At 36.9% G+C, this 14,922-nt stretch overlaps 1 long non-coding RNA gene across 4 annotated transcripts; it reads right to left on the reverse strand.

Moving 5' to 3' along the window:
- Positions 1-65: 65 nt before the first annotated feature.
- LOC125691027 (uncharacterized) lies at positions 66-13,174 on the reverse strand. Of its 4 annotated transcripts, XR_007375885.1 has the most exons (6): positions 11,798-13,174; positions 11,546-11,636; positions 10,442-10,484; positions 9,538-9,663; positions 8,797-8,904; positions 66-7,145 (listed from the first exon to the last, which is right to left on the reverse strand). It is a non-coding gene; the product is annotated as an uncharacterized LOC125691027 (long non-coding RNA). The 4 variants fall into 4 exon arrangements; XR_007375886.1 differs by lacking the exon at positions 11,546-11,636 and having other exon boundaries at positions 11,667-13,174; XR_007375883.1 differs by having other exon boundaries at positions 11,546-13,174.
- Positions 13,175-14,922: the final 1,748 nt, after the last annotated feature.

Below are 14,922 nucleotides of genomic sequence, written 5' to 3' on the forward strand. Positions count from 1 at the left end.
GATGAAATATAGGGAGGACCTGCACCTCATGACTGCATGCTGCCAGTGACATCATCGAGCACTGGCCCATAAAAGAATATCAATGTTCACCGATAGTCATTCATCTTGAATCTTACCAACATGCGTTGTGATGAAATTGTATAAGTGTCACGGTATATCGGATCTCTGTATTTGAAGAAGCTTACTCTTTAGTCAGCCTGATCATTGGTTCATGCTGTGAAAGGGTGGATTGTACGGGGACTGCTGAATCAAGGCCTGAACCTTTGATTGATCACCTGAGGTGAGCAATGAGTCAGCCACAGGAGCACAGGTGAAGGCAATTCACCTGTGCTGCCAGAAGGGGTGGAGCCTGGCTCCACCTCTCCTGGATCCCATTTAAGAGCTGGCTACCAGTGGGGAAGGATCACTTCTGGAGATCCACTCCACTGGATTTTACCACGTGAGCCCAGGATATGGGTGAGTGTCCTTTTCTGCTCTAGTATAATAACTACATAAGCCAAGCTCTTGGATATACTATATCATCTGTATGTTCATTGATTGTACAGTCTCCCGGAAAATATGATAATGGTAGGAAAGAAGTCAGATTCGGTGAGACTGACTAGAAATTATTTTTGGAAAGAAATATCAACTATTTTGGAGAGTGATTGTGTTTAAAATACATAAAATGATGGATATTTCTTCATGATCCTTTATAAAGGCACATCTTTGCATCGGTTCATTTTCCTATGAGGATTCTACATACTGTTAGCACAAGAAAACAGATAGTTGTACTTAATATTTTCTTTTGGAATAAAGAATGAACTGCTCCACATTTCAATCTAATTAGTATTTATATAACTATGCTTTTTGCCATCTGAAATTAATCACTATGAATGGCATAATATACAAGTGTACACTGAAAAAAAGCAATGACAAATAATTTCAATAGCATTTAATACTTCTCTGATAATAAGGGATCTTATAGTTCATCAGTTACCTGATTTTGGATATCTAGGATGTTAAACAGTATTCTCAATAAAAATGAGTAGATCATAGGAGATATTTCTTTTGTAACTGAGTGGGGTAAAGATTCATAGCATGTAGGGTATCAAATATGAGTTTGCCTGCTATTAAAACTAATAGGTGAGATCTAAATTTTCATATGAAAATAAGATTTACTATAAAAGAACAGAACATAAGATCATTTTAGCTTGTAACCTCCCTTGAGAGGTTGATGTTAATATGCTAGATGGAAGTGAACTCTTGGGTAATACAACAACCTATTGTGAGATGACAGACTGTAGTAAAGGGAATTTCCTTCGTGACCTCTACAGCCAATTAGTTTCCTCCCTCCAGCCTGGAGTTTAATAATCTGTGTCATTATATTTCCTTGCATAGCCAGAATGCAAATGTTATTAATATTAAATTCAATCACTGTGTTAAGTTGAAGAACTGCTTCCAACATGTCATGATGTGTTCAGTTCCAGAGATTACTCTGTCAAATTCTATTGATGAGTGAATGGATAACAGCTTCTGCCAACACATGTTGAAGAACATCAAAATAATTTCACAAGAAATTGAAAAATATGCAGTGATTAAAGGGATAAGATGAAATTAATGTTTAATAAGAAGAGCAGTTACCTGCACAATTGCTGGTGGAGAATTATGTGCAGATTTCAGTGAGGTTCTCACTGAAGAAATTTTACAAAGTGATGAAGAAACCCATTTCCTTCATGGTGGAGTGGTAGTACAATGTAATTCTCAATGTCAGTCCTCCCCTCACAAACTGAAAAATGTGTTCTTGCACTGAAGAGTAAAGAAATTGTTCTGGATGTGCTTTAGTACAGCAACAAATGCTTTGACTGGTATATGAAGTAGCAACCACAGCACTGTGATAGTCAAATTTGGAAACAGGCGGGTTTTATTTTTTTTCTCCAGTTTAAGACTTAAGTTTTCTGACATTACTTGCAACTTTTTGTGGATCTAGGCAAGATACAGGCATATTTACCTTCCTTAATATTCTGCTCCCAACAACCAACAGGATACTGGGAGTGGTCTCTGAAACAGTCTTGGTGTTTTTCTGCTGTACTATACTACACGTGCAATCAGTTAAGGCTTTTTCTCACAATATCCTTTCCATCCTTCCACAGCCTGGCACAATTCTCTTGCAGTCTTCTGAGTAGTTACTGTGTTTTAGCACTTACTCCAACAGAGACTTTTTTCAAATCTAATTTCCATTTTTATTGTTTTAATGTTTATTTTTTAAATACGTTGCATGACACCTTGTACTTAGTGATATGAAAGTGCACTAACAAGATGAACCTCTCCTGTGGGTAACAATCCATCCTCTTGCAGTTTTTGACAGAATGCCTTCCTAAAAATACTGTGGAACTTCATCTTAACCATCTATCTATACATATGGAAAAAGAATGTTGTTTCTATCTGCTTTATTATACTTCTAGATGTTGTGTCAACCTGTCAAGTATTGACTATAATCTCTATAAGCCACATTTAACTACTTCCAGGAAGTCAACAGGGTCAAACTGACAGTGTAAGGGGGTGGTATGAACAGACTGTGCTGCATTAACTCCCTTGCTTTTCCTACTGTCAGGCCCTGAAAGAATTTTATGCAAATCTTAGGGAAAAAAGTCTCATCTTCCCAGCGAGACTGCTTTGATAGCAGACCTTTTATGTGCGAAGGAAACCGCACTTGGCTTTCAGTAATGAGAGTATGACCTAGTGGCTAGATCTTATTAAACACACAGAGAAGGAGATGTGATGGGAGCTAGCACCTGTCCTCCATAAATATTTTCCTGAACACTTTCTATGTATATCCCTGTGAGAAGGGATTTAAAATTTAGTTCAGAAGGTAATGTTAATAGCAAAAAACCCTGGACAACATCATCTTAGAGAAAAATCCAGTGGATGTCACTGGCTACAACTATCTGATGTTTTGTGTTTCCTGGAACAGAAGTAAAGCCAGGTCAAATGGGAACAACTGGATATGAAGATAGAAATGTAAATATGACAGAAAGATATTACCATAAGAAAAGCAAAGCAGGGAGGTAAAGAAGAGCATTGCATACCCAAAAATTATGCTTAAGCAACAGCTGCATAAATACTTCTCAGTATTTAAATACCTTAAAGTTACGTACTGATCCAACAAGTTTATTCTTTGTTATTGTGCTTTGATCATTTTGTGAAGCTTAAGTTACATGAAGGTTTCCTTGCAAAGTAACTGGAGATTTGAAACAATACTGCAACTTGCACGTGCCCTAAGAGACTGACATCAAAGATGTGTACCTGTACTTATAAGCTATACTTGCTTAAAAAGTTAACCTAAAATTATCAATACCATAGATGTCTTACAAGATAAAGTATTTTTTAAGAAGTTTGTTTGGTTCTGCTTTATTTCTTTTAATTGTTGTTCCTTTCATGCACTGAGATCTTGTTACATCATCATCATGAAAACTTAAAAAACAAGTCCCCACATCTTCTTCTTAAATATCATAAACAGATTCCCTGACATTGCGCTGTTAGAGAAGAGTAGATGGAATATGTGACCTTTACAGCATCAGTCATTTTTTAACTTAATTAGAAAAATCTCAGAATAGCTCCAGAGGAAAACTCTTTCACATTTTATGACTAGACTCTTAGTATTAAGTCTAGGATATTGAGGTATTTGAAGAAAGAGGTCACGAGTGAAGGAGAATGTACAGATATATAGAAGTGTAGGCAGTAGAGACATTTTATACACTCACATTAATCTTTTCAGGTGATGTGAAGTTATATGAAAATGGTTTTGTAATCATAGTACTGTAGTTCAATAATCAGTAAACATTCTGGGAAATGTTCCTTGTAATGCTGAAGAGCTGAATATACCTCTAGAAAAAAAACTTCAAAACAGCTATAAAAGGCAATGCAAACAAACAAAGGCAAACAAACCAAAGGTACAGAACTGGAAATGTAAGGACAATACTGTTCCCAGTAAGATAAAAGATAACGTTCCCATTGACTTTTTGATTACAGTGGACTTGTACAGACAAAAATCTCTCAGTTATAACAGAGGGCCAGTTACTACCTCCAGCCAGGGAACGGGCATAATGTTTGTTACTTAGAGAGAGACTAACATAAAATATAGTGAATGTTAGTTCAAAGTCATACTGTTGCAACTATGGAATGAAGAAACAGGAAGCACCAAGTGTGGAATACCTAACTTATTGCTCTGACAAATCTATGCTCTCCTTTATAGGTATTATTCTAAAACATCTCATTTAATTTTAATTGTTAAGTTGCTTTGCTGAATATATCTACTTAATTAAAAGTAAAAAATATATCTCTATCTTCTCACCAATGGCAACAGGGCTACTAAGGTTGCTTTCAGCTGTGAACATTTTTTTTTTTTTTTAAGAGGAAAAAGATTTTCTAAAGTATGATAGCTTTATGATTTAGCTCGAGATCAGAGTACAAAACTCTGTCAACTCTGATAGTACCAAATAGTATTGAAATGAGAAGAAAGGAAATGGGTCATAGTTAACTTCTCTGGTAGTCCTGCTTAATTTGACTCCACTGTAAGTACTCAATGGGCCCAAGTAGTCATTTGGAACTGGACTTGGGTGTATGCAAGAGCTTACAAATTTGTGAGAAAGCTGCATTAATCTACGGCTTTTAATCAGAATAACAAAGGTTCCAGTCAACTGCTACATAGCACACTAGGAGTCATTGGAATTACTTGCTGTATGTTATCCACACGGCTGTTATTCCCCCCTCCCCACCCCCAAGACACACACAGGAAACAGCTCATTGACAAGCACATTGTTTAGCAGCTTCGGGTGCCACATCTATATAAACTCGTGCCCATGCCTGTTGCATTGCCTACTACGCTACTAACCCTAACCAGGTCAGGACCAAATAACTGCACGTATACACCAATATGATGAACAGCAAAATGAAGTTTATTACACGTGAACTCTAGCTTATAAACCCTAAGTGCATTGTCTATGCCCCAAAAGCATGTGCTACACATCAATCAAACAGCTTGGGAGGTCCTGCTGCGTCACACACCGAGGGGTGTCACACAGTCACCTGCTGCAATTGCCCCGCTCCAAGCTCAATAAAACATACCCATTACATGGCAATCTGCCAAATAATCCTACTCTAACCAATTAACCTATTGCCTAAATGATCCCAATGTCCTAAATGTGCGATCTACATAAAGTTCGTTGCCCATATGCCCAGCTTTACCAGTGTTAATATTAGACCTAATACAATTATAACTGAACTACAACTAAATGCAGTAGAGTTAAACATCCCTGTTTCTTTGGTGTACCATCCAGGTCCCACCAGTTGTGTTCTCCTTCCTTCTTTACTCTCTCTCTCGGACGTGATGCATCTCACTTTTGCCATGGTCAACCATGATGAATGTTTTCTGTCCACTGCCTCTGATGCAAGTTATCTCATGTTCCAACAGCTTCCTTACCAAAGCAAGATTCATTCCAATTGCAGCTGGTGATAGGTCTTTAATCAGCATATAATTAGCCTGGAATAACTGTTGTGATGTCACCAACACTGAAGAATGAAAGCCACATCCTGGTAAAGTTATAGACAGAGAGATTAGACAATAGAGTGATTGCTGATAGGTCTACTGGCACTGTCTACGAATATGAAATTACAAAGGATCCTTATACAAACAAATCCCTTCCCAATATACACCAACATTGTCTCAGGTACCTCACTGGAGTGTACCTGAAAATGACAAACATTTGTTCAATATCAAGGCAGATGTCTCGAGCTTTCAGAGTATTGCTCTCACAAACAAATCCTTGTTGCTTGTTTTCCAGGCCTCCATCTGGCCACCTGTCCCTGAAGGGAACCCATTCTGATGCCCACAATGTATACTGCAGTGGATTAAGTACAATGCAGATGCGTATAGGCATATAGGCCCATTCTGGGCCTCCGTTATCATTCCCTACTATCAGGAAGGTCTCCAGTACTCTTCCTTCCTCTATCAGGCCACATCTAAACTTCCCACAATCTGTTCGTGCATCCCTCTTAACTCCTAAATGCAAATTCACCTTTCTCCTTCTTTTGCTACCCTTTTCAGTCGCAACAGGAAGCTGCAGGCTCCACATCCCTCCCCCTCTGCCTGTCTCCCTTTGATCAAGCACTGACTGTTGTAGAGGCTTCCAATTGGTTGCATGCGCACTCAATCTTTTAAAAGGATATGTAGGTCAAGTCAATGGGTCCTGATACAGTGGTAGGGAGTGGGTCCAGCAACGATCATCATTTTGTATTTCTCCATTGGGTGCAACCTGAGCAGACGGTGCTGGCCAGATGTTCTCTTTCAGGAACAATCAGGGTGGATGGTGCTGGCTGGACGCTATCACCCGAGCACCTGTAAGTTGCATCGCTTCCCTTTCCTTTCCTACCACCTCCCTAACTTTTGACCAATCTGTACCCAAGCCTTTTCCACAGACCCCACCCCCCTGGGTGTTACCGCGCTTGTTTTCCACCTCTAGAGAGGAGGCTAGCATCCCACCCCTTCTTCCCCAGCTCACTTCTCCCCCTGTCCCCGCAGGTGGTGGTAGATTACACAGAGAAGGATACAACGGTTTCCGTGGATATGGCGGGGGGACCGTATCCCTGTATCCGTATTTCAACGACCTTGGATTCCTGCACTCGGGCAATTTTGCAAGATAAAAGTGTAGACAGTTGAGTGCCGCCTTCTACTTGTTTGTCTGAAGCTGGAGCCGAGGGGGGAGCCGAAGATGCAGATGAGGTGTTAGGCGCCGTAGTTGAGGGCATATTTGCGGTGCTCTCTTCCTCAGGGGACCTGCAAGAAAGTACGCTCCCCGTACCATTTCTCCCAGTGTTAGTAGATTCCAACCCCATCATAACACGCACCGCCTCAGGAATTTTGCCCTCCTCCCTGGCCACTCTGAGAGCTCTGAGTTTTGTCTCAGATAAAACTAGCTATTCCAATTAAAAGAGAGTTCAGTCTTGAGCTCAATGAGTAAAGTGGACAACTGGTGAACCAGAACCAAACCAGAACATAAGAATCTTGGCAAAATAAATGCTCAGTATTGTACTATAGAAAGAGACAACCGTTTTACTGAGCTTCATTTTTTCCTTAGAGAATTCACTGCTTCAAATACACCCTAGGTCAGCTGGAAGAAAAAAAAAAAAAAAAAAAAAAAAAAAAAAGCATAGCACAACTTCTAGCTTTCCATTTACAGACATATCACTGTCTTATTATTACTAACAGTCAGCAAAGGATTAAGTCATAATTCTGCAGATGAAGAAGGATTCATTGCAGTGTTTGCAAAAGCTGTGAAGGCATCCAAAGCATGACAGTTTAGAGAGTTCACATCCTCTGAGACCATAGCCTCAGGGAACACTGCTCTTTTCCTTTGACATTCAGTAAATATTCACAGGAGGCTGGACAAGGGGTGAAAACACATTCTATTTGCACTCGAGAAAACAGTCATAAAAAAAAAAAAAAAAAAAAAAGAGAATCAATAAATAGAATTGTTGACAACTTTTTACTGAAAATTCTCTACCTAAATATCATATTTGCATCTATTATCACTGCTTATTTTACTGTGCAGCATATTTCCCATAGTTGGATTTAACTGTAAGGTTAATAATTCAATGGATATTTTCTTTCAGGTATTACTACCTACTTTGAACACATTAACATTCTGCAGGAACCAAACTGTTAATAGTAAATAAATATACACATATAGGAAAATTCACTGTTGCTCAGAAAGTTACCATTAAGTTCAACATTAAGCAAATTCTCCAGCCATGACTTGGACTGCTGTTTTTAATATTTATTCATTTTCTATAGTGTTGTAGCCTGATATTCTTTCCTCCCTGCTCTAATGCCACAAAGTAAGTGAAATAGAGTTACACATATTTAATAAAACCAGAAATGCGGTCTTGTCCTACTTCTTGCATCTCCCCCACCCCAGTAAGGACAACAGGAGAGTCACTATGGACTTTAAGTTGGAAAAACTTGAAAAAAAGTGATAATAAGTATTAATATCACAAACCTCTTACATAAGTTTACTTAGCTTGAGCTAAATCAAACAGGAATGTAACAGAATTTCTTAGGTTTCACTAATATCATGCTCTTGACACTGATGTATTTTGCTAAGAAAAATATAACAAGAAACTCTCTTGAAAGAAAGTAATCTTTGTTCTTTTTCTCCCTCTGTCCTAGCTATGACTTTCTGTACTCTTGCTATGTTGGATCTAGGTCTGATCTAGAACTTCTGTTTGTTTTCCAATACATTAACTGGCTGACCCTCATTAGTCACAATATGCATAAGCAATATGTGCATTCATAGGTCAGATGAATAGCTATGTTCCCTTAACATATCTTAATCTTTCATTTTAAACAAATGCTTGTGAAGAAGGTACAATTAATAAGATATATAGATGTTAAGGAAGGAGATTCGAGTTGACCTATCAGCTTCATTCACAAATACTTTATGAATACCTACCACACCTTCAACCTACAAGCAATTCAAAGGATGCTGATTCACATGCATGAGACATTTTAACCAGAAAGATGGGAAATCAGGGAGAAATACATGTCAAGATGAGTGCTCTTGGTAATGCTACAGAGAACGAGAAAGGCAAATTGCATTTTTCTGGAGAATAATTCTTAGGGCTAGAGTAAATTGGCAGCTGCAGACTATTCAGCCCTGGGTAGCCCATATACCAGACCTAAATGTTCCAAGAAATCAGAGATCTAGTTGTTAAAGATTATGTAAAAAACAGTAGATGAGACAAAAATATTGTTATACTTACTTGAGTTAGCCATTTACAATTTGATACATTGGAGAGACCCCTCTTGCTCCTCTTCTCCTGTTGTCTTGGTCTTCAGATCATGGATACAGCACCATCTCAAAGCATGATCTGAAGGAAAAGCACCAAGGTTTTCAAAAATAAATCTTTTATGAGGAAATGTGTACACATTTTAACATTAGTTATGGTAATAGCATATATGTTCTCAGGTAATACTAAGACCCTCCAAAAATACATACTGTCCACTACTGTTTATTATTTGCAGTTTAAATTATGATAAATTGTAGAGATCTACGCAAGTAGCATTAAGTGATCAAAACAAATATACTACAGATATGGTTAAGCTCTTTATAGAGATCTGAAAATTATTTTGAATGAATCTTTTGCATCTGTAGTTTAATAGGCTGAAATGAATTGTAGTCATCCTAGATCTATTCAACAGATTTTAATGAATTAATAGTCTAGAATATGTAATATCAAGGATTAAGCTGCGGAGAAAAAACACCCAGAAAAACCTATACAGGAGCATATGTAAGTCACATCACTATTTTCAGAAAATTCATCTAGTTTTTTTGCAAAGTGTTACTAACGAACTTGTTGTGTACAGCATGCTATACCTAGGTTCTACATCAATCATTTCAGCAACCTAAAAAGAAGAATCATTGTGCTATAAAACTAAAGTTCTAGCATAAGGTGCCTATTTCAATAAAGAACTGGGAGAGAAAATTGAACCAAAAATGTTACCAATTTGAATTCAGCATCTTCTTCATGCCACAGTGGATATGCTCAGGTCTCAGGCTGGAAAAAGTGATACTGACTGGTGCAATAGTATAATCTGAATTCAGATTTAAGAGTACTCCAACTGAAATGCTAGAAGAAAGAGACCCAACACTTTTGGGGAGCAGGTACAGACAAATGTCTAGTGTTTTAATATCCTCACTGCTACAATAGAACAACTACTTCAGCTACTTTCTGGCCTGTGTTTTCCAAATGGCAGCTTTCAGCTTTGAGATCCTGCAATTTCTTAAACAAAGAAAAGAATTTTCCCTTTGTATATCAGTAAGGACCATGATCAAGAAAACTATTAAGCTTCTGCTTATTGAATACAGAGTTAAAAAGACATCTTGCAATACAGGCTTTCCAGATCTTTAGTCATTCTCATCTCTTCTTTCCTTATCTAGATCCCATGTATTAACATTCTTGTGCTTTGACTTCATCACTGTGCTCAGCATTTGCTTCAGTGCCAATTTCTGTCTGCCATCTCTTCAGATTTCCATGTTTATTGATCTCACATTATTCCTTTGTGATGATCACTGCACTTAGAACTATAGTCATACTTCTGATGAAATCAATTGCCCTAGAATGACAAAAACAGCAATGTAGTTGTTTTTTTTTTTTTTTAAATATATAGCTATCTTCAATAGAGGTTCAAATAAAGTAATATTGAAGACTATTCCTTAATTATTTTTTAAAGGAAGCAGATGATTTGTCTGCCTCTTAAAATTTATTAAGGGTAGCTATAACTACTTTTTCTGAATTATGAAAAAGTTAACTAAAACTGAGCTGGATTTTATCATCATGATCACTGTTAAACTCAGAACCTGCCTCTTTTAAAATAAATATGCACATAAGGAGAGAACAGTGTTACCTTAGTTATGTATGCAAAGCAGTCCATAGTTCATGTACAACTTCTGTGAAGGAAATAATGTTATTATGAGACCTGTCTTAAGAAGCATACTTATACAGATAAAGAGATGTCAGATGAGTATATCTGCCAAAAGCAGTATTCTAATTAAATGAAGTTTTTGACTGTTTGAGCTAAGTTTTTCATAATAGAACACACAATGTTAGACAAAAAAAGCCTGGAACAAATGAAGAGGGGAAGGAGAAGGATCTTCAGGAATAGAAGAGAAGCAGGAACCAGGACTATATTATTATGTGGAATTAGGTGAAGGCAGTGTAGTATGTACTGTCTTCTGGGTCTTTGTCTTTTTACTCATTCTGAGTGAAGTCGTCCAGAGCTCAGGCTCAGCAACTTTGAAACAAGACTTGTTTCCCCTCAGTGTAGTCAACTTTGTATGGAACTGATGTCAATCAGTAGTTTTTTTTTCCCCCCAGGCAAAAATACCTCACTGTAAAACCTTCCTTTTTAAAGAGCCCAAATAGTACAATTTAAGACATATTGTCATTAAGTTTAACTCACCTTACTGGTTTTAGCATATTTATATTTGACTCTAGTTTTATTTTATGATCAGTACGTTTAGCACCCTTTATGAGCATCATTAATAGGCGTTCATTAGTAGCAAGCATTTTTTCTTGATAAGGAATTTTTTTTAAATCTAGGCATTTGATGTTGCTTGCTCCTGCACTAAGTTATGTTAATATAATCAAAAATACTTGCATTGTCTACCCATAGAAGATCATATTGAACGAATCCTCTGAAAACAGAAACGTGGGCAGTCTCATCCCATTACACTTCCCGCTGCTGTTTCACTGAGCTCACTTTACTCAGAATGGAAAGTTATGTGAATAACCTAAATGCGGAAATAACTAATTATATCAGAGCTGGAATTACAATAGGTCAGTATACCGTAAAGATTTTGAAGTATCACAAATATACCACTCATTGTTTGCCTTATGCTTTTGCAAAATACTCAGGCAAATATTTACACTGTTAATTTATAGTCTGCCTAAACAGGATGTAAGAACTATTTTAATAATATTAAAGCAAATCAGGTTCATCTTTACTCACCCTTGATTGATCAGTGGACTTAATTAACAGATAAAACAAACAATACACTATGAAGAATATGCTTCTTGAGTTTAACGCCCAAATGAAGCAGCTGTAGGTACAAAAACAGAGGAAGAAATACTCAGATATGCAGACATCTCCAGAGAGATATCCTCTGCCTCCACTGCCAACCCTTAAATGAGGTCTGGGAAGGGGTGGATCCTGGCTCCACCTCTTCTGGTCACACAGGTGCATTGCATTGCATGAAATCACCTGGGTTGGCCCTGCCTTCCCACCAGGAGTACAATCACTGTTTCAGGCCGTGACTTAGCATGTCTGTTTCACATTTCTTCGGTCCTCCTGGCAGGCATCCTTCTAAAAAGCACTCACCAGCAATTATTGTATAAATCTGGAAAGCAGAAAGGTGTAATTAGCTGGGTGGAACATAAGCAATCACAGGAACAAAGATAATCAAAGCAAATACTTTGATCTACTGTATCTTTAGTTATTGGTCTTATAAACTACTACAGAGAAAAGAATGTGATAGTGAACAGTGTTGATTTTTTAGTTCTGAACTATAGAAAGAAAAGAACTAAATGTAAAGAAAAAATGGATACGTTTTTTATTAGTGAGATTAAATTTGAAACTTTGTAATGGTTTAAATTCATCATTTTGTTTCATGAGAAAGCTTTCATTTTAAGGGTACATAACTATACACCTACATATGCTTTCTCTCCTACAGTTCTTTTAGCAGACATCAAAATAATAGTTATATTTGGTTATCTGCCAGAGGCGTACTAATAATGTAGTACTTCTCTTCCCTACTATACAGTTAATCAATAGTAGATCTATGATTGCTGCTGAAACAAAGAACTTTAATATCACAAAGAGTTTGAGAGAAAAAAAAAAATTAAAAATGCCTTTTTTTTTTGGTAGAATATATACTAGGAATGAAATCAAAGCACTTTAACTAGTGCTATTCCTCCCAGTGCAAATGTCAACATTTTCTCACATGAATCATAATGTACAGAGATGTGTTTAATGACCTGAAGTTCCTCTGAGATATGAATATCAAGATAGGTTGTATTTGGCCTTTAGGAAAGCCAACCAACAGAAAGAAAGTGATGAAACCTTTTTGATTACTGTACAGCTGCTGATGGATGATCTTAATATCTTCTGTTGCTAGGTATGTTTCATGCATCACCAGTAGAGAGTTTTATTTTTATAGCAAGAATATCTAAAACCAGAGCTAGCTCCTGAAAACAGATAATTTGTGCAAGTTAATAATAATAATAATAATCATCATCATCATCATCTTCTGATTTTTTTTTTTTCCCCACTAAAGAGGGAAGGGAGACTACTAACAAAGTGGATGAAAAGTATAATTCAGATGCAAATGAAGCTAACATTTTTTAATCTGGTTTGGGTCAACTGATTAGTGTTCATATTTGTTTCTTTTCCATTTTTCTTATGGTTCTTTTAAGGTGTTGGATAAGATGGTAAGTAATAGAATATATGTATTCAGTTTTGTTTTCAGTAAGCAACTAGCAAGGATGAGTTGTCTTGACAAACTGTAAATAATGCTTTAGGCTCTGTTATAAAAACAGTAGATCAAGTTCACAGACAAGACAAACATGTAACTCCCTTTGATTTCAGTAAGTTGCATTTAGTTTCATGATCTGAGATAGTGTATTTTTTTTGGGGGGGGGGGGGGGGGGAGTAGAGGGGTGAAGGGGAAGAAGGGCTTCATTGTATTTATCATGACTATTCCAAACTCTTTAAAGATCAGGACAAATGCACAAAAATAACAATGAAGTTAAGACTAATCAAATCTTTTAAAATTTTAAGAAGCACTCTTGTTTTGAGTCAATTCTTGTTTTAGATAAGCCTCTTTACTCATCCCTGTGGCACAGCAAAGCATTAAGCTACATTTAAATGTAAATAACTTCTGAGGTGGATTCAATTTACTTCAGTAAACAAGCAGCACATGATGCATAATAAATGCAACAATACACCAAGCACCAAATTCAGAATTCTTAGCCTCCTAATTACATACAGTTCTTACATGTGATAGTTTCCTTTTTTGATGTTTTTGTATCCAAGTATGTTCAATCTATTTTTAATAAAAAAAAATGAGATTACTTCTGAACTTCAAATGTAAGAAGGAAATAAGGTAATATAAACACAATCTACAGGTAGTAAGAGTCAAGAATATCTACACAAATTATTCAGAAATACAGATACATTCCAGAAGCATGGGAAGGGCTTTGGATTTATCTTTGCTGATCTAAGTTCATCAATAGAATACATTATGCCATATTTGTCTTTCTGAAACTTCTGACTGGCATATAAGTGAATCATTTTCAAATTTAGGCCTCTCTGATAAGACTCCTGACTTCATATTGAAAGTGCAATTATAGTTTACTTTGTTTACTTCTGAAAAGGGGAAATATATTAGTCATTCACTGCCTGGAACAGATGGTGACTCACATTCACCAAGCGTGGGAGACAGAGTTGCTACTGTGGGTCTCAGATTTTGGGCATATGAATTGATAACATCTTGACTTATGAATTTTTTTTTTTTTTTTTTTTTTTTTTAAGTCCATTGGAGTGAAATGCAGAAAAGATAAAAGGAAATTTACAACATTATGAAATTGCCATTCTGAATCTACTTGAATTGCTTGCTTACTGTTGAACAAGGAGAAACATACCGTAAACAGAATTGTTTCCTGCTGGTTGACAAATTTCTGAAAATCTAAGGAATCTATGACTTAAGCAATTTTATCTCAAATATCTTTCTCTATTGCTGGATAACAATGACATGATGTAAAATTTCTTAAAATAATTAATAGCAACCTGATAGTGCCACCAATCCTTTTTCCATCCATCCTGCCAGCACAGTAGGGTAGCCCATAGTGTTGGCGCACTAGCTTAGGATCTGTGAAACCAGATTCTACTTCTAAATGGCTGTATGAACTGAAGTAAGTACTTCAACCTGTTCTGTAGACAGAAAATGCAATGTTTTTGGCAAAATAACTTGCACTTAAATCAGAATCTACTCCCAAAGCAGAGATTTTTACCTTGGACTTAATGAAGTGTTAAAACTCCTTGCATATTTCCACTGTGTTTATTTTTCCACAGAATCACAAGGTTGGAAATGACCCACACGACCATCCAGTCCAATCATCTCCCCATCACTACTGCCACCACTAGCACTAAACCATATCATGCAGCACGTCATCCAGATGCCTCTTGAACACTGCCAGGGACGGCAACTCCAGCACCTCCCTGGGCAGCCATTTCAGTGCCTGACCACTCTCTGAGAGAAGTTCTTCCTTATGTCCAACCTAAACCTCCTCTGATATAACTTGCAGCCATTGCCCTGTGTCCTGCTCACT

This window comes from Lagopus muta, chromosome 3 (genome assembly GCF_023343835.1).
Source record: "Lagopus muta isolate bLagMut1 chromosome 3, bLagMut1 primary, whole genome shotgun sequence".
In the NCBI taxonomy this organism is placed as follows: domain Eukaryota; kingdom Metazoa; phylum Chordata; class Aves; order Galliformes; family Phasianidae; genus Lagopus; species Lagopus muta.